Here is a 20,041-nt window from a genome sequence, read left to right as displayed (position 1 = left end):
CATCATTTTATTTATTTATTTATTCATTCTGTTTTAGTCCTGAAAGTCTGTTTGTTGGTTGGCTGACCCATGCCTGTTTTTTTTCCACCTGCTTTTGATCATCACTTTAGCTTTGTTACCTTGTTGAATTGAAGTCTGCCTCCACTTACAACTGTTTCTGTTGCCTGAAAGAAGACTTCGCTGCAGCATGGTTGCAACAGGCATGCATGACTGGAAACAGGTGCTCGTGGCTCAGAGACACTTTGTAGTGGAGCAACAACAGCTAACAATCATTAATGCTCAGCTCAAGCAGCTGACTAGCATGCAACCAACACAGCTAAATTAACTGGTATCACCTGCCTTCTATGTTCACTCTTTTAATTGCCCACCCAGACATTTAAAATGGGGACTTTCTGTTTCCAGGAAAGCAGTTCCAAGCAAAACAAAATGACTGTTTATCTCATTCTGCCAGACAAAGCACTCACCTGGGCAATGGCCTTCTGGCCAAAAGGAGTGGACCAGATTTTCTCTTATGATAATTTCATCAACCTCTTCCCAAAGATTTTTGATCATTCCTGAGAGGGCAAGAAAATTAAGTGGCATGGACGAGATCCACATTTGCTCATGACAATATATCATTTGTGTTACCGACCACAACTATGAATACCCCATTGTTCTTGGACTCCCATGGATACAAAGACAACTCTCATATCTCTTGGTCAGATGAGGAGATTCTGTGATGGTCTCAGTGTTATGCCACCTGCCTCAAAGTGTGCAGTGTCACCATTGCAACCACCTCAGTTGAAAGTCCTGAAACAGATTTCAAATTTGAATTTCTCTCTGTTTATCAGGACTTCAAGGAGGTGTTCAACAAGGTTTTTTTTTAGAATATTTTATTTTCAATTTTCCAAATTCACAAGACATACACAAACGTACAAAAACATGAATCCAAACCCCTTCCCTAACCCACCTATCAACTGAAGAGGTAACTAAAGAGAGGCAAAACAAACAATACTTATATACTTGTGATCAAAAGATTGTTAATTCTAATAACCTTTCTATATATCTTGTCCACTATAGAAGTTGGCAGTGTGTCCATATATGCCAAATAAGGCTTCCAAATCTCTACAAAAGTGTTGTAATCATTTCTGTGTGTATGTAATCTTATCAAATGGAATACAACTGTTCATTTCCGAAACCCATCTTGCTATAGGAAGTTGGGAGTCAGACTTCCACATTATGGCTATACACTTCCTGGCAACGCACAGGGCCAATGCAAGAAACTTCTTTTGGGCTTTTCTTAACTGTGCATCAATATTTGTTGTATCTCCTAATAAACAGATGTGAGGATCTGGTGAAAGATGTATCCCTAAAAGTGTTGTCATGATGTCAGAAAATGTATTAAGTTTTGTGCAAGACCAAGTGCAGTGCAGAAATGAACCCTCTTCTGTACCACATGTAAAACACAAGTTGGATATCTCAAGTTTATATTTATGTAATTTCTGTAGCATAATATAGGTTTGTTGGAGAAAATTATAATGAGCCAATCTGTATCTGGAGTTAATGGTGGCAGTTTGACTTTTTTGACACAATTCAGACCAAAGCTCTGCACCGATTGTCACACCCAAGTTGGACTCCCATTTATCGCTTAATTTATGTAACCCTGGTTTTAGATCATCATCCATCAGAAGAAAATACACTTTAGAAATGAGATGAGGCACTTTTCCCTCATGAAGCAGTCCCTCCAGATCACTGAACACAGGTAAAGTCATCTCAGATCCCAGAGCAGTTCTAAGAAATGCTCTTAACTCTCTAAATAACAAAAAAAAATTCTACTGGAGAGATCATACTTCCTCCTCAGGTCCTCAAAAGACATCAGTGAGCCATCCTCATCCTTTTTTCTGCTCCTCCTACTCAAGCGAGTAGGACGCTTCTTTGCTTTGCTCCTGCTTGATCTTTATTTTACTTTACTTTCTCATTTAATTTCCACTACTTTTTAATTTAATTTTTCATCTTTATAAGCATTTAATTTCCACTATTTCTTCATTTTATTTTTCATCTTTATAAGATAAGTTAGCTTTTAAAACAAAATGCCAGGGGGCAAAAAATCCAGGAGATCCTGCAGAAAATGCACAGAACTAGAACAGAGGATTTCTATCCTGGAATCAAAGATTGATGCTCTGCCAAAGGCTGACGAATTAAGAGCAATATCTCAGGAAAGGAGTACAGAAACAGTGGCTGAGAATGCAGAGAATGTACCCCGACAAGCCGATGACATTGCAGATCGAGTGGATGAATTCATCGATCTAACAGGGCAAAATGTGAGTACAGATGAAAATAAAAACAGAAGACTTATTACCTCAACACCAGCTTGTTCTGATACTGTGCGACCCATGCTCCACAGCCATGCTATCAGAAATAGAGCTAGGTCTACAAATTACCATAGGATTTACAATCCTATGGAAAATCCACAGCCCATAAGGCTTCAGAACAAATTTGAATGCCTCAGGGATGTGGAAGCGGAATTTTCAGGCGGACAAACACATCGAACACATCACAACCGAAGAGCTGTGGGAAGAGGCAAAAAGCAGCTCAAAACACCACCTGATCCCACAACCCTTGTTCTTGGTGATTCCACTGTAAGACATTTAAAAGGACATGGAATGATTATTTGCTGCCTTCCAAATGCATCCATCTCTGACACCAAAGACGGCATTTTGAAACTCATGTCCGAGCATAAAACTATCAAACGTATTGTTGTGCATGTGGGAGCAAATGATGTTTTCAGAGAACAGCTGTTTGTCCAAGAGGACTTCAAAAAACTCTTTTCTCATCTCTATAAGACCGGAATACAATCTTTTATCAGTGGCCCACTTCCTGCAAGGGGAAGTTTTGCATTTAGTCGACTTTTCAGTCTTAACACCTGGCTTGGAAAAACTTGTTTTTCATCTGGTATGAACTTTATAGACAATTTTAACCTTTTCTGGAATCGCAGAGAATTTTTCAAGCCAAACAGCACTGAACTTAGCTGGATTCGGACCAAAGTTTTAGCAGATCATTATAGACTTGCAATTTTCTCTCAGTCAACACTGAAGAGAACAGTTGATAAGATGTCGCAGACTGACCTAGTTATAAACAAACAATTCCTCTGCAATGCCAAAACAATCATCTATGCAAGTCTTCACCAAAGACACACAGCCATCTGGAGCAGACTGCCAAGGACAACAACAATCACACGGAGAATGTGAGCATGCGATTTTATCATGCGATTCCATCCAGATTAAGGACCTGACTAAAGATAACCATGTCAAGGTTGCTTCGTCCACTTCTCGACCCCATGCAACTATCACAGAGACAATCAGTGAGACAGTCACCACAGAGACAGTCATTGGAGACACTTACAAAGGCCTCACCAAAGTCTCGCTCTTCTGATTTTATCGTACCATCTCCATCTCCCCCTTGCATGGATTTCCCTAATAGTATGCAAAGACTGATGCAAATGGCTACACACTCTTTTTCCAGCCCAAATCTGTCGTGACAAGCTGTGTACCCAGTTCATCAAAAATCAACCAACAGACTGAACTGTGTTCGCCCAGGACTTTCAGCTGGCTACCAATCTTTTTCACCATCTAAAAGATACATGACATCTCCAATCCTCTCAATCTCAAACAAAATGGAACATAAAGAAAGTCTAGTATGATGTGCTGTGGGTCCCTGCATTGGGTGTAGTTTTGAAAACAAGCTGGGACCCAGTATGCCTATGCCATTCTCTATTCCTGTGTTGATAAGAAATAGAAAACATAGAGCATATTTAACCCAGGGGGTAAACCAGTCTAATCTCCTTCCTGTTTCAAAACAACATCAGAGTGCCCAAGCGGTTATTACTTCTAGACTTTCTGTAAAGCTAGCTCTTCTGAACGTTAGATCACTTTCAAACAAGTCATTTTTAATTAATGATCTTATCTGCAAACATAATCTTGATTTTTTTGCTTTTAACTGAAACTTGGCTGGATCAAGCAAATAGTGCTACCACCCTTATTGAAGCAGCTCCCCCAAATTTTAATTTTATGAATGTTACCCGACAGGGGAAAGGTGGAGGGATCGCAAATATATTCAAATTCTCTTTTCAATGTAAACAATCCTCACTTGGTGATTTTACATCCTTTGAACACTTATGTGCAATTGTTACATGCTCTCCTAACATTATTATTATTAACTATTTATAGGCCTCCGAGACATTCAGCCAAAGTTTTTCTGGAAGAGTTTGGTGAACTGTTATCAGTCATTTGCTTAGAGTTTGACTGTCTTATTATATCTGGGGATTTTAACTTGCATGTAGATAATCATGAAAACACTTATGCCAATGAACTACTTGCACTTATTGACAACTTCAACCTTGTACAACATGTACGGGGGCCGACCCACTCTCGTGGTCATACCCTTGGCCTTGTCATCACAAAGGGTCTTACTGTTTCTACTACTGTTGTTGACCTGGCCTTATCTGATCATTTCTGTGTTTTCTCTGATGTTTCTATGTCTCCTCACATTCAGAACAGCTCAACGACTATGGGTAGGAGAGTCATAAATGACAACACATGTTCTCTTTGAGCAAGCTCTCTCTCGGATCTCAACCAAAATGTCAGACTCTGTAGATGATTTACTGGAAATTTTTTATTTAAATATGACCCAAATTATGGATGATATTGCTCCATTCAAAATCAAAAGAGTCAATGATAAGCAGAAAGCAAAGCAAAGTGGAGTCCCATATACGATTCGTACATTGGGGGAGTGCCTGTTAGAGAGCGCACTTGTCCTGGGCCATCGGCATAGTGAGGTAGGGTGGCCAGTTCCTTTCCTCGCCGCCTTTAACTTCCCCATTGTTTCCACCAGGTCCCCCTTCACTGCTGGGTGGACAGGGAGCGAGCCCCAGATCCCCGTCGAGCCGAGGCTCGAACCAGGGACCGTTCGCTTAGCGGTCAAGCGCTCTAACCACTTGGCCACCTGCGCTCCTAAGCAGAAAGCACCATGGAAGCAGTACCCAGCTGTTAAACTGTTAAAGAGAGAATGTAGAAAGACTGAAAGAAAATGGCGCAAAACTAAACTTCACATCCATTATCAAAGCCATAAAGAGATGCTTTGTAAATATAATTATGAAATTCGTAAAGCAAGACAGTCTTTCTTCTCCAACATCATCAACAGGAATATGAACAATGCCCGTGTGCTATTTTCAACAGTAGAGAAGCTAACTAATCCCCCACCACAATTAGCACCTGAACTTCTCTCAGTTAATAAATGCAATGAGTTTGCATCCTTCTTTAAAGGTAAAATTGATCAAATACGACATAGTATTGCTCATAATATATCTCAGTTGCAAATAATTGAAAAACTGCAATCACCAGTGACACAGATAGATAACTTCAACACAATGTCAGAATTTTGTTTAATTGATTATGAGACTCTTGAAAAAACTGTACAAAATCTCAGTTCCTCAACATCTGAATTGGACATTCTGCCCACCAACTTTAAGTCTGTTCTACATCTTTTAATTACAGATGTGCTTCAGATCATAAATACATCCCTAGAGACTGGCATTGTTCCTGTGTCCTTGAAAAAAGCCGTTGTAAAGCCCCTACTTAAAAAGAATAATCTGGATGCTTCAGTATTAAATAACTACAGGCCAATATCAAATCTACCATTCATCGGGAAAATCCTTGAAAAAATTGTCTTCAATCAATTAACTGCCTTCTTGATATCAAACAGCTGTTTTGATAACTTTCAATCAGGATTTCGTGCCAATCATAGCACTGAAACAGCGCTGATTAAAGTTATAAATGACATACGTCTTAATACTGATGCAGGCAAAACATCGGTCCTGGTATTACTGGACCTCAGTGCAGCTTTTGATACTGTTGATCACAACATACTGCTATATCGACTTGAACACTGGGTTGGATTGACTGGTAAAGTTATCAATTGCTTAAAATCATACTTAGAAGCTTCTTTGTTACCATGGGAAATTGTACCTCAGCGTCAATGCCCTTGACCTGTGGTGTCCCCCAGGGGTCGATTCTTGGACCATTACTATTCAACCTTTATATGCTCCCACTTGGGCAAATTATCAAGAACAATTCAATTTTATATCACTGCTATGCAGATGATACCCAAATATATCTTGCTCTGTCACCTAATGATTATGCCCCCCTTGAATGTCTCTACCAGTGTATCGATCAAATCAACAACTGGATGTCACAAAATTTTCTTCAGCTGAACACAGATAAAACAGAAGTAATTCTATTTGGAAGAAAAGATGAAAGACTCAGGATTACCACTATTCTTGACACAAAGGGGATTAAAACTAAAGAAATGGTTAAAAATATTGGTGTTTTCATTGACAGCGAGCTAAACTTTGACAGTCACATGAAAGCAATCACTAAAACGGCATTTTATCACCTAAAAAACATTTCCAAACTAAGAGGACTTATGTCAAAAAATGATCTGGAAAAACTTATACATGCCTTCATCTCTGGTAGGGTTGATTACTGCAATGGCCTTTTCACAGGCCTGCCAAAAAAACCCCCGTCAAACGACTTCAGCTGGTTCAAAATGCAGCGGCGAGGGTTCTCACACGAACAAAAAGAACAGAACACATTACTCCAATTCTAAGGTCCCTTCACTGACTTCCAGTAAGCTACAGAATTGACTTTAAAGCATTGCTGTTGGTGTACAAATCTCTAAATGGTACAGGGCCCAATTACCTCTCTGATATGTTGCAGCGGCCTAACCCAATCAGATCTACCAGATCGCAGCAGCAAAATTTACTGTTAAAACCTGTTGTTAAAACAAAGTGTGGTGAAGCAGCTTTTAGCTACTATGCAGTACAGCTATGGAACCAACTGCCAGAGGACATTAAAAATGCTCCTGCTGTTGGCAGCTTCAAATCTAGACTAAAGACCAAGCTGTTCTCAGATGCTTTCTGCTAAATTATTAATATTGCCATCTCTACATGTTTTAAACTCTTTACTTTTACAGTCTCTCCATGTTTTAAATTTTACTTAACTTTTATTCTATTTTATTCTGCTGTTTTTTTAATTGAACTTTTATCTCATTTTATTATTTTATTTCTACTATTGTTTAATTCTTATTCATTTTCTTCCCCATTTATTTTATGTAATTTTATTTTCTATTGTTTACTGTTTTGCTTTTACTTCTGTAAAGCACATTGAACTGCCACTGTGTATGAAATGTGCTATATAAATAAACTTGCCTTGCCTTGCCTCATAGCAGTCTTCCAAGTAACGGATCCCTTTCTGGTGCCATATTTCCAGGGTCTTATTATCCACTGACATAGGTATGAGTCCATTCTCTTTCAAAGGTGATTTAGGTGAAAAAATATTTTTTAGTCCAATACTTTCCCGGACTTCATACCATGTTTTGATTATATGTATCAAAACAGGGTTGCTAGTTCTGTTGAAGATAGTTGTAGGTGTCCATTTGTAGACAAAGTCTTCAGGAACATTTTCTTTAAGACCATACATTCCAATTAAAACCCAAGATGGAATATTTTCCTTTTCAAAAAGAAAAGAAACAAGTCGCATTTGAGCAGCCAAGTAATGCTTTTGAGGATGGGTTCCCTTTTGAGTCTGGTTCCTCTCGAGGTTTCTTCCTCATGTCGTCTGAGGGAGTTTTTCCTTGCCACCGTCGCCACAGGCTTGCTCATTGGGGATAGATTAGGGATAAAATTAGCTCGTGTTTTAAGTCGTTCAAATTCTGTAAAGCTGCTTTGCGACAATGCTTAATGTTAAAAGCGCGATACAAATAAACTTGACTTAATGCTTTTCAAGATTAGGTAATCGAAGGCCCCCAAGTTTTAGTCCCATGTAAGTTTTTCTATTGAGACCCTTGGGGTCTTACCATTCCATATGAATTGTCTAATATGTTTATTAAGGTTTTAAAAAAAAAAACTGCTTGGCACTGTGTGGCAGCGGGGGCGTGGTCAAGCGTCGGTCTGTGAATGGAGGGCAGAGTCAAGGAAGGTAAGTGGTAGAATCACTGCACCTGATGTGATTTAACCTGCATTTGTGTGTCTTCCCCAGTGACCGCACCCTATAAAAAGAGAGAGCAGAGAAAGGGAGCTCTTTCCAACCAGAACTCGTGTGTGTGTGTGCGCGCGCGCGCGTGCATGGGAGAGTAAATGTAAAAGCTGAAAAGCTAAAATAAAAGGGTTTTTTGAGAACTCAGTTCTGGCCTGCTGTGCTTCTGTGCTCCACCCACCTGGTCTGATTCTACCGTAGTGCCGAAACCTGGGAAGGAGTGCAGAAGAGAATAGCCCCATGGAGTCCTCCCCTTTCAAGGACCTGATCCATGCCCTCGCCACGGCCCAACAGAGCCAGCACCAGGCGCTGATCACCCTCCGGAAGGAGCAGGAACAATGGTTCGAAGCCCTGGTGCTGATGCAGCAGGAAGATCGCCAGGCATCCCGGCACCTGCTCGCATCGGCGGGGTCCACGATCACCACTGCCTCGGACCCTCCCCGCCTCACCCTAATGAAGATTGGTCCGCATGATGACCCCAAAGCCTTCCTCGCTCTTTTTGAGCAGGCAGCAGAGGCGTGGGGTTGACCGGTGGAACAGCGCGTGGCGCACCTCCTCCCCCTGCTAACAGGCGAGGCGCAGCTGGCTGCGCTACAGCTCCCTGCCAACAGCCGGCTGGTCTACGCAGCCGGTGGTGGCTGAGGGCTGACAACCGTGACGCTGAGGGAATCATCAACCTGGTGGCGCTGGAACAATTCATCGCCCCACTTCCAGAAGGAACAGTGGAGTGTGTCCAGTGCCATCACCTGGCGTCGCTGGATCAGGCCATCGAGCTGGTGGAGGACCATATGGTGGCCATTCCGATGGCAGGACAGTGTGTCTCCTCTTCTCCCCTCTCTTCTCTCTCTCACTCTCTCTCCCCCTCTGCTCCTCATCCTCGCCCCATTCCCCCACCGCAGAGGCGGGAGCCGGCTCCACCCCAGCTGGCCCGCCGCACCTGCGGTGCCCTACTGTTTCCTACTTCCTAGTCTGTGTCTTCCCTCCCTCAGGTGAATGATGTCCGGAACACCAGTGCAGAGGGAGAGCCTGGGCCGGTATACTGGGGCCACGGGGAACCGCGGCACCTCCAGCATCAGTGCTCAGCGATGGAGGTGGGCGCGGTGGTCCGGATCCCCGACGCACCAGGGACCGCCCTTGATCGGGCCAGAACATATCGCATACCGGTGAATATCCAAGGGGATACGTATCAGGCTTTGGTGGACTCCGGCTGTAATCAGACCTCAATCCACCAAAGCCTGGTGCAAGACGAGACATTGGGGAGAGCACAATTGGTGAAGGTGTTGTGTGTGCACGGGGATGTTCACAACTACCCTTTAGTGTCTGTTCACATTCTATTTCGAGGGGAAAAATTTAGAGTAAAGGCGGCGGTTAATCCTCGCCTTACCCACTTGATAATTCCGGGGAAGACATACAAACACAGGTTAATTCACATCAGGTGCAGTGATTCTACCACTTACCTTCCCTGACTCCACCCTCCATTCACAGACCGACGCTTGACCACGCTCCCGCTGCCACATACCCCCTCTGCCCGACTTGGGAGTCATCCGGCCTGCAGCCAACTCCCCCCCCCCCCCCCCCCCCCGACGGGAGAGGAAATCCACCATGACCATCTGTGCCCCCGGCCTGTGGACCACCTCGAATTTAAATGGCTGGAGTGCCAGATACCAACGGGTGATCCGCGCGTTGGCAGCCTTCATGCAGTGGAGCCACTGCAGGGGTGCGTGGTCCGAACAGAGGGTGAAAGGGCGCCCCAGCAGGTAGTAGCGGAGGGTGAGGACTGCCCACTTGATGGCGAGGCATTCCTTTTCTATTGTGCTGTACCTGCCCTCGCGCACTGATAGTTTCTGGCTGATGTACAGCACGGGACGTTTCTCACCAACCACCTCCTGGGACAGAACAGCCCCCAGCCCTCAGTCCAGACCATGCACCCCTGCAGGGTTTTTTGAGAACTCAGTTCTGGCCTGCCATGCTTCTGTGCTCCACCCACCTGGCCTGATTCTACACACTGGAATCGGTAAGGACTGAAAGAGGTACTGTAACCTTGGTAAGATATTCATTTTAATGCAATTTATTTGACCAATCAAAGTAATAGGCAAACTTATCCATTTCTGTAAGTCCTCTATTATTTGACTAACTAGTAGCAAATAATTAAGTTTGTACATATTTTAAGGTTATTATCCACCATTATCCCAAGGTATCTTATCCCATTTGGCGACCATTTAAACGAGCCCCTCTGCTGATATTCAACATAATCAAAGTTGGAGAGGGGGAGAATTTCACTTTTTTCATAGTTTACTTTATATCCCGAGATAGATCCAAACGTATGTATAGATCATTCACTATGTTGTGATTGGTTTGGTTTGAGCAATTACAGCCACCATACTTGTCAATAAGCTGCGCATGCGTATACTGGAGAGGGTAGTGGGTGTGCATATGTATGTTTTGAACTACTGCCATGTGTACCTCATCGCATCCTCAGTGTTACAGTTAATAAACCTGAGTTATGGTCAAACTTCAAGCTTGTCATCATTCCAGTAAGCTTCCAACATGGTGTCAGAAGTATTTTCTCCGGAGTTATCACGGACTTTACTAGTTTGATCGGGCTTTTTTTATTTTTTTTTCGAAGCGAGGACAACAGAGCCAGCTCGGCAGGCCAAGTAAACAGCACACATGGCGGATGGATTCCGGAGACCTGACCCACTCATCTTTGACGGTAACATCGGCGAAAACTGGCGGATTTTTGAACAAGAGTATGACATTTTCATCGCGGCGGCACACTCTGACAAGCCAGCCCGCACTCGAGCATACATCCTCCTCAATCTGGCGGGATCGGAGGCCATTGAACATGAAAGGTCTTTCGTGTATGTGGCTGTAGTAAGGGAGCCCGGCGAGAATGGATGGATCCTAGTTCCGGCCGAGTCTAAAGAGGATCCTGAATGCCTGAAGAGGAAATTTCAGGAGATATGTAACCCTCAGACTAATGGTACCATGGAAAGACACAAGTTCAACACATGAAATCAGAAAGCTGGTGAGACAGTGGAATCATATGTCAGTGATTTAAGGATTAAAGCAAAAAGTTGTAACTTTGGAGAGCTTTGTGAGGAACTTATCAGAGACAGACTAGTCTGTGGCATTAACAATGATTATCTGAGAAAGGTGTTATTGAGAGACAGTGATTTAACATTAGCCAAGGTTATATCTATCTGTCAGATCCATGAGGTGACTGAAGTGCATAATAAAACACTAGCTTCACCACAGCATTCAGCTACAAATGTGGATGCAATCCAGCCGAGGTCCATGAGGAAACCAAAGCAAGACATGAAAATGAAAAGCCAGTCAAAAAACAAAACAAAGGATATTGCTAACTGTTACAACTGTGGAGGTGGCCATGCAGCCAAGAAAGACAATTGGCCAGCTTTCGGCCAACAGTATCATGCCTGTAAAAAACGGAATCACTTCAAAAAATGTTGCAAGTCCAAACTACAAACCTACAGCAGGCGAAGACCACGAAGGGCCGTTCATCAGCTAGAACCTGACCATGCTGATAGTGCAGATAACACTTTTTATGTTGATGGTGTAACGCTAATGGCCGTTGATTCAACTGATGGACAAATAGAAAAAAATGACGAAGCTTTTGTCTCTGTGCAAGTTAATGGCACTACAGTTGAAATGAAGGTAGACACAGGTGCTAAGTGTAACGTTTTGCCAGAGCAGACACTAGAGCAACTGAAGCTCGCAGAACAATTAAGAGCATGCATCACATCCACAAACCTTGTTGCATACGGTGGGAGCAAAATCGAAACTGTGGGTATGGTCAAGTTGCAGTGCCACTTGGAAGGGCAACCATACACATTACCATTCTACATTGTTAAAGAGGACGTTCTGCCATTGTTAGGGCTACGTGCATGCAGACAGACGGGGACTTGTTTCATTCAGCAAAGATGTACACCAACTATGCCCTACTGATGATGATTTCTCTCATCAGATTCAGACAGAATGCAGTGATCTCTTCACAGATGAGCTTGGAAAGCTACCTGTAACCTATTCCATGACACTTGACCCAGGTGTGAAACCTGTTGTTCGTCCTGCACATCGTATTCCTGTAGCTATGCAGGACAGAGTGAAGGCTGAGCTGGACAGGATGCAGGAACTGGGTGTCATCACTCCTGTCTCAGAGCCAACTGATTGGGTGTCATCTATGGTTGCCACCAACAAAAAAGACAAACAGGAAATCAGGATATGCATCAATCCCAGAGATCTGAACACTGCTTTAAAGAGGCCACATCACCCTATGCATACTGTGGAAGAGGTGGCCACACGCATGTCGAATGCAACTGTATTTTCAGTTTTGGATGCAAAGAACTCTTTCTGGCAGATTTCTCTCGACCACAAATCTTCAATGCTGACCACTTTTAGCACTTCTTTTGGTCGTTACAGGTTCCTGAGAATGCCAATTGGACTTAACTCAGCAAGTGAGGTGTTCCAACGCTCCATGGAACAAGTCTTTGATGGTTATCCCTGTGCCATCATAGTCGACGACATAATCGTTGGAGGTAAAAATGTGAAAGAACATGACACCAACTTGAGAAGAGTGCTGAACCATGCCAGAGAGGTAAACCTGAGGCTTAATCCTCTCAAATGCAGATTCAGGCTTCACCAGGTTAGCTACGTAGGCCATGTTTTCACAAGTGAAGGCCTCAAAGCAGACCCAACCAAAACAAAAGCAATCAGTGAAATGCCAGTGTCGGCAGATGTCCCAGCTTTGCAAAGGTTTCTGGGGATGGCTAACTACCTTGGAAAGTTCATTCCGAACTTCAGTCAGCTGACAGCTCCACCACGTCAACTCACACACAAAGACACTGCATGGACTTGGCATGAACAGCAGCAAAATGCTTTTGAAGCACTAAAGAAGTATATGTCCTGCCCACCAGTTTTGTCTTACTATGATGTCAGCAAGCCTGTGACACTTACCTGTGATGCTTCTCAGTTTGGACTTGGTGCAGCATGTTTGCAGGGAGACAAGCCTGTAGCCTATGCTTCACGCAAACTAACTGACACAGAAACCAGGTATGCCCAAATTGAAAAAGAACTGTTGGCGGTGGTTTTTGCATGTTCAAAATTCAATGATTATATCTATGGAAAGCAGGTGACCATTGAAACAGACCACCAGCCTCTCGTCACTATACTGAAAAAGCCTATCCATGCAGCACCAGCAAGACTGCAATGGATGATGTTAAGACTTCAAAAGTACAGCATCACTCTTGTATACAAGTGCGGAAAAGAAATGCACCTGGCTGACACTCTGTCTTGAGCTCCTAGAAGTTCCACAGTTCCACAACCCAATGAGGAGGACAGCTTTGATGTGATGACAGTCAGCTACATATCCTCTTCTTGCCTTGAGGAGTTAAAGAGACACACAACAGATGACACAACTCTTCAGACACTCAGCACGTTCATCAGACATGAATGGCCGAGGAAACAACGCAATCTTCCGCATGTCATTCATCCCTATTTCCCTTTCAGAGATGAGCTCACTATCAAAGATGGAGTCATCATGAAAGGTCACAAGGCAGTCATTCCTGTGTCACTACAAAAGGAGTGCATCAGCATCATGCACAGAGGGTATCCGGGTGCTGAAGCTACTAGACGGAGAACGAGAGGCATAGTTTTCTGGCCGACTATGACAGACAACATAAAGAGACTGAGTCATGTTCTGTGTGTAACAGTACAAAATCACACCAACAGAAAGAACTGCTCCAGCTACATCCAGTTCCAGACCTGCCTTGGTCAATTGTGGCAATGGACATCTTTGAATGGCGCAGTCAGCAGTACTTGGTGCTAGTGGACTCATATTCAGGCTGGTATGAGATTGACCTGCTTCGTGATGCAACCTCTGCAACAGTTATCACAAAACTTAAGAGACATTTTTCAGTTCATGGAGCACCACACACTCTCCTATCAGATAATGGTAGACAGTTCACTAGCCAGCGCTTTAAAGATTTTGCCACACAATGGGACTTCACTCATGTTACCAGCAGCCCAGAGTATCCCCAGTCTAATGGGTTAGCTAAGAGAGCTGTGCGCAGTGCTAAACATCTCATGGAGAAATCTCACAGAGACGGAACTGATGTTTTTCTCAATCTCCTGAATCTCAGAAATGTACCACGTGATGCCAAGCTAGGTTCTCCTGCACAAAGACTAATGTCCAGGCAGACACGTGGCGCTTTTCCAGTCTCAAGCAGGCTGCTTGAACCACGTGTTTAAGCCACGGGAAGTAAAAACGCGGCTTACTAACAAGAGACTGTCGCAAAAGTTATGGTATGACAGATCAAGCCGTCCACTTCAACCTTTGATGGTAGGACAGACCATCAGGCTGCAAACCCCACAAGGCTATGTAGGTGCAATTGGTCTTAAGTGATCAATCTCATTAAATCAGTCTCATTGAATCAGTCTCATTAAATCAGTCTCATTAAATAATACCTTTAATTTTGGTGCTCAATAATAAATTATCAAAGAGCTAAATTATGGTATATTCCAAATTATTATGGTCCCTACCAATGCAACAATGATGGATCACTTACCGTATTACATAACTCATATGCACCTTGGAATTCTTTGAGATTGGATGACTTCAAAGAATATAGAAGCAACACAGACACAGTTTAACAATTAATTGAATTTATTATAACGATAAAAATGAATAATAGCAGTTGAAATCTTCAAATGGTCAGCAGCAAACAGTAAGGTGTGTGTGTGTGAGAGAGAGCGTGTGTGGCCTCGTGGCCTGAAACAAAAGATTAGCCTGGGTTGCTAGCTAAGGCAAAAGAATTCTACCTTGTGATGTTAAGGAGAACAAAAGGGGTGTGTCCTGTGTGCGACTGCGCGGTATGGGAAGGAGGAGACAAAGAGGGTTTGAAAGTGAGCGCGGGAAAATGAGCTGTAAAGTTTGGAATAAAACAGGCCTTGGAATGTTATCTAAAGTGTGTTTGTGGGGGAGGTGACCACGTGTTTCTAAGTAGAACAAATGATTAGCCGTGGTAGCTAACCCACTAGCTTATAACATTACTAAATCCACTGAAATCCTGATGAGGTCAAAATGTGTGTAATAATGAAATTAAAGGTGTTAGGAAGGAATAGAGAGCATGCAACAGCCTATCTATTAAACAAAACAACTGAGAGAACATAGAACACAAGATCAGTGTGCACAATTAAACAATTCCTGAGTTTAAATTCACGCTACTTCATAAAGCTAATTCCTAAGACTAGTTTTTGCCCAAAAATGGCAGTCTTACTTCCAGTATCTTGCTTATGCAAGATTATGGAGACGTTCCGAAACTTCTGGAGTTCACAGAGGTCGTGGGTCGTTTCCGTGAAAGCGCAGAGAATTTCTTGGTCCGACGCTTTGTCGTTCGTGAAGAAAAGTCTCTGATCAAACAATGTGCACAGCGATTTAGTCAGAAGGAATCCGGTCGCTTCTAACTTTTAATTAAACTGCTTTGGGCGGCAGTCGTAGCGTTACTTATAATACAAATAAAGGAAACCGGTTGTAACTCAATCTGAGTTAGATCGCGCGATTCAAGTAGTTCTACCGTGGCCATTGGTAAATGAAAATGCGCTGGATTTCTTTTCTTGCAAGAAAGGCGTCTTTATCTTGGGTTTCTGAGGAGCAGATCTCTTTGTGTCCATGTGATGAGTTCATGCGGCGCCAAAAGAGGAAGAATGGCGGATTTCCGGGTCACTTATAGAGTCATGGAGGAAGTGACGTAGGTAAACCCGCCTAGGCGTGACGTAGGTCATCGCGGAAGTTAGTTGATGGGAGTCGTAGTTCTAAACAGTAAATGGTGACAGTACCTACAGCTACAACCGAACAGGTGTGGTGAAGGAGATTTGCAAGGAGCCCAGGTCCTACCTCATTCACACAGAAGGAAAGCAGTACAGAAGGAATCGTTGACACACATTGCCTGTATCCGAGCCTGTTCCAGCACAGTTTAATCTTAGTGACACTGACCACCTGGATAGTGGACTTGGATCAAAAGACAACAATACTGGACAAAGACTTGAAACAGTGGACACTGAACAGCCCCAGGATGAAATACCTGTAGCTAAGCTGCCTTCAAACACAACTGAAAATCTGTACAAGACACGCTCAGGTCGTGTTAGCAAACCAAATCCTAAGTACAGAGACTGAGTTCATTTGTCAGTTAAACATGCATAGCACATTGTTCAGATTAGTTCAGAATGTGTGATGAACCAACATTCAGGTGCTGTGCTTGAATTTATGTTTAAAGTACATTTACTTGTTGTGGTCGCCATTTCATGCTGGTTAGTTGTGGTTGAGATTTATGTTGTTTACATCTCAGCAGGGTGTTTGAGTCTCATAATGGCATGATTTTTGCACCTTCATATGGCTGTCATTGGATCACATCTGCTAAATGCTGATAATTACATAACCCCTGTTATGTCTGTTGTTTAGCTAGATAGTTTATTAAGGTTATGCAGCATGAGCTAAGGAAAGGGGATGTAGATCATTCAGTATGTTGTGATTGGTTCAGTTTGAGCAATTAAAGCCACCATACTTGTGGTCAATAAGCTGCGCATGCGTATACTGGAGAGGGTAGTGGGTGTGCGCATGTATGTTTTGAACTACTGCCATGTGTACCTCATCGCATCCTCAGTGTTACAGTTAATAAACCTGAGTTATGGTCAAACTTCAAGCTTGTCATCATTCTAGTAAGCTTCCAACAGTATGTAAAACTGTTTGTAAGTTAGCAAGGGAATCAAATGGATTTGTTAAGTATAAAATTATGTCATCTGCCATAAGATCGATTTTGTGTTGTCTGACCCACTTTAACACCCTTTATCTCTGAATCTTGTCTGATTATCTCAGCCAGAGGCTCGATGGCTATAACAAAGAGCCCAGGGGACAAGGGACACCCTTGCCTGCTAGACCTGCTCAGGGGGAAGACAGTGGACATTTGTCCATTGGCAATTATTTTGGCTTGCGGTTTCTTATAAAGTGCTCTGACCCAATAAATAAAATAGCCAAATCTACATTTAGACAGGACCTTGAATAAATATGGCCACTCAAGCCTATCGAAGGCCTTTTCAGCATCTAAGGCAATAGCTATACTAGGTTCAGTACTGGAGGTTGCCACATGAATAATGTTAAGTAACCTACACAAGTTATTGGCAGAGGATCTCTTCTGGATAAAGCCAGTCTGGTCTGGGTTTATCAATTTTGGTAAGTATTTACTCAGTCTATTTGCTAAGGCCTTAGAAATCAATTTATAATCTGTATTCAAAAGTGAGATTGGCCGAAAGGAGGAACATTTTTAAGGGGTCTTTGTTTTTCTTATGGATCACTGTAATTATAACCACTGAAAATGAATCGGGGAGGCTGTGTGTTTTAGATGCTAGGTTAATTACATCCATGAGAAGAGATATAAGCAAATCCTTAAACTCTTTATAAAATTTGGGGGGGGGGGGGGGGGACCCATCCTCCCCTGGTGATTATTAGATTGTAGCATAGATAAAGCTTTTTCGATTTCTTTTGATGTGAATGGTGAATCCAAATCCCTTTGGTCATCCTGATTCAGTTTAGCTAACTCAATATTAGATAAGAAAGTATCTATCATGGATAAATTTTCTGGTGATTCTGACTTGTACAGATTAGCATAAAAGCTTTTAAAAGTTTCATTTATTTCTTCTGGGTTCTGTGTAATGCAGCCGGCTTCACTTTCAATTTGATTAATTGTTTTTGAACTCTCCTCTTTCCTTAATTGCCAGGATAGGACTCTATGAGCCTTCTCCCCCAGTTCATAATACCTTTGTTTTGTTCTTAAAATATTTTTCTCAGCCCTATATGTGCATAATGTATTTAAGTTTTTTTTTATTAACCAGTAAGCTGTATATATTCTTATCGCTATGTTGTTGAAAGTCTTTTTCCAGCCCAAGAATTTATCTTTCTAATTGTTCCATTTCTGCTGTATGTGATTTTTTAAAGCCCTTTTGTATATGAGATTATTTGTCCTCTTAAATAAGTTTTTAATGTGTCCCATAATATGAAACTATTGGGAGAGGAAGGACAGTTTGTTTCACAAAATAGTTTTATATGCTCCCTAATAAATTTACAAAAATCACTTTTTTTAAGGAGGGTCGGATTCAATCGCCACCTGTACATACTGGGCATTTTCTCAGCTATAGATAAAATAAGTGGAGAATGATCAGAAAGTGGGCGGCACGGTGGTGTAGTGGTTAGCGCTGTCGCCTCACAGCAAGAAGGTCCTGGGTTCGAGCCCCATGGCCGGTGAGGGCCTTTCTGTGTGGAGTTTGCATGTTCTCCCCGTGTCCACGTGGGTTTCCTCCTGGTGCTCCGGTTTCCCCCACAGTCCAAAGACATGCAGGTTAGGTTAACTGGTGACTCTAAATTGAGCGTAGGTGTGAATGTGAGTGTGAATGGTTGTCTGTGTCTGTGTGTCAGCCCTGTGATGACCTGGCGACTTGTCCAGGGTGAACCCCGCCTTTCACCCATAGTCAGCTGGGATAGGATCCAGCTCGCCTGCGACCCTGTAGAAGGATAAGCGATTTTGGATAATGTGTATATATATATGTGTGTGTGTGTGTGTGTGTGTTATTTCTTCACAGAGTGTGTAAAGAGTAAAATGAACTTGGTCTTCCTTTTTGACGGCTCTAGCAGCATGACAACCGAAGACTTCCAAAAGAGTAAACAATTCATATGGGACATTGTGACAACACTCAGAAACTCATCTATCGAGGTAAACACACAACACAACTCAACACAGCTCAACACCCCCCCGCAACACAACACCACACTATTATACACCAGAACACACTGCACACACTGGGTCTGTTTTCCCTCAGTCTTTATCTTTTGATTGTGATCCTGATATTTTCTTTTTCCATCAGATCTCCTCTCGGTGCCTCTGATTTTCAGTTGTTTACATGTCTAACAGGAGAGACAATAAACATGTCCTGAGGTGAACATTAAAACCGTGTTTCTAAAGAATAAGCGTATACAGTCTCTCATTTACAGTGTCAATTCAACATACACAGACATGAACTTCATGGCAATGTTGAACTTTCAGTTATTATTATAACTATAGTAAAATATCAGACCCGACTTTTAAACACAGTCCACATATTTTCAACAGGGTTGAGTTCAGGACTTGTTTTAAGCTTCAGATTCTCCTGCTTTATCCTCCACACTCAGCTCTGATATGTGTTTGAGCTCATTGTCCTGTTGGAACACACAAGTGTCCAAGTTCCTGATTGTTTGCAGTTATGCTGAAGAATTCTGAGGTCGTCCTCCTCCTTCATTATTCCATCCACTTTGTGTAGTGCATCAGTTCCACTGGCAGTAAAACAGCCCCAGAGCCTGATGCTACCACCACCATGCTTTAACAGTTGGTACAGTGTTCTTCTGTACCTCTCATCATTGTGGCCAAACAACTCAATCTTTGTCTCATCAAAAGACAAAAATCTTTGTCTAAACAAAAGTCTTATTTTTTTAATTGAAGATGTATGTTGTGCAATCATTCTGCCACAGAAAAAGAAGAGTTCAAAGAAATTACTGAAAGCTCAAAGGTGCCATTACATTCAGTTTACATTGCCACTGTATGTAAACTTCTGACCGTATCTGTAAGGATAATCACCACGGGTATCTTTCCTGTAACATGTCATCAGTGACCCACTAATAATCCACAAAATTATCTATTTTTGACATGTTGATAGGAAGTGAACTCTTCACATTGAGGTTAATTTTTTCAGACCCCTCACCACCTGTTGTGTGATGAGTAAAGCCTCATCAACTCTCCTACTGTAGCAGCATAGAAGTCTCTGAGTGTTAATGCTCTTCCTGTATGACAGATATTACTGGTATAGTTGGAGCTGAGGGTATATTTATGAATGTGGTATAGTAATGAAAAAGAACAAGGTAAGGAGATGCGATACCT

Source organism: Neoarius graeffei, chromosome 18 (genome assembly GCF_027579695.1).
Source record: "Neoarius graeffei isolate fNeoGra1 chromosome 18, fNeoGra1.pri, whole genome shotgun sequence".
In the NCBI taxonomy this organism is placed as follows: domain Eukaryota; kingdom Metazoa; phylum Chordata; class Actinopteri; order Siluriformes; family Ariidae; genus Neoarius; species Neoarius graeffei.
Note: the sequence above shows the minus strand (reverse complement) of the source record.